Genomic DNA, 1,383 nt, shown 5'->3' with positions numbered 1-1,383 from the left:
TTCCAAACTTCACAGAAGGTCTCCTGCGAACCTTGCAGAACTAGCACTCCTGGAAGAAAGGATATTGTGGAAATAAGAAGAATTAAAGTTGTGAGGTCGGCTCGTGAGTCATGTTTTGGTAGCTCAGTCGGTAGAGCACTTGCTGGCGAAAGGCAGAGGTCCCGAGGTCGAGTCTCGCTCCCTTACACAAGTTTAATCTGCCAGGAGGTTTCATATGGGTGCACACACCGCTGCAGAGTGTAAATTTCATCCAGTAAATAAATATGTTGGTAACAAACTAGGAAAACATTAACACTGCACTACACCTCAAAAACCCGGCGTGCGCGCGCGCTTGTGTGTGTGTGTGTGTGTGTGTGTGTGTGTGTGTGTGTGAAGGTGAGGTGAAAGGAAGAAGAACAAAATTAACAAAGGATTATGCTCAACAGCAGAGATTGTGTACTTATGGTAAAATAATTTTACAGCCCTAATTACAATTTAAATTAACAGTCAAAATAAAATAAAATTAATAAGAAACAACAGGACTGAAGACTAGACTGAAGAGTTTTACATACGAAAGGTGATGAAGGAACAGAGGTAAAAATAGAATTGATCATTTAACAGTAAATACAAATGATAAATTACATATTAGTGATGCGAACAGCTTCTCTGAATTTATTTTAGGGAAGCTGTGCCTATTATAAAACGAAAGATTGTTCAGAGTACACAGAAACTCATAATAATATATATTTTTACCTTAGCCCATGAAACTGAGTGCAGGTTTAACTACTGTACATAGCTACAAGTTTCCTGAATTTTATGTTACTATTGTTGTTGTGGACTAGGTAACCTTGGTTGTCCTGTTACACATAACAGTAGTAAATTTCTGGTGCAGACTCTTGGTAGTACAAGTACTTGAAGGTACTACTGTGCTTTTACTCATTTACTGTACTGTGTTTATATGGTTGCCCAATGGTGCTGTACTATATCTGGACACTGTGAATATTCTTCTTCCTATCTTTTTGGTGCCAACGGCCTTGCCTCAGTGGTAACACCGGTTCCCGTCAGATCACCGAAGTTAGGCGCTGTCCGGCTGGGCTAGCACTTGGATGGGTGACCATACGGTCTGCCGAGTGCTGTTGGCAAGAGGGGTTCACTCAGCCCTTACTTGATTGATAATTAGCGGCTCCGGTCTCGTAAACTGACGTACGGCCAGGAGAGCGTTGTGCTGACCACGTGGCCCTCCACATCCGCATCAAGTGACGCCTGTGGGCTGGGGATGACACGGCGGCCGGTCGGTACTGTTGGGCCTTCCAAAGCCTGTTCGGACGGAGTATTTTTTTGTTCGTGACTGGTGCTCACTTGTGAGTCACAGGGGCTGAAACACATTTTGCGTATGTGTATATA

General features: G+C 43.2%; 1 pseudogene; it reads left to right on the top strand.

Annotated features, from left to right (window-relative positions):
• Positions 1 to 1,003: 1,003 nt before the first annotated feature.
• Positions 1,004 to 1,121, top strand: LOC126458928 (5S ribosomal RNA; annotated as a pseudogene).
• Positions 1,122 to 1,383: the final 262 nt, after the last annotated feature.

This window comes from Schistocerca serialis, chromosome 2, assembly GCF_023864345.2.
Source record: "Schistocerca serialis cubense isolate TAMUIC-IGC-003099 chromosome 2, iqSchSeri2.2, whole genome shotgun sequence".
NCBI lineage: Eukaryota > Metazoa > Arthropoda > Insecta > Orthoptera > Acrididae > Schistocerca > Schistocerca serialis.
The sequence above is the reverse complement of the archived record's forward strand: the minus strand, read 5'-3'. Positions and strand labels throughout refer to the sequence as shown.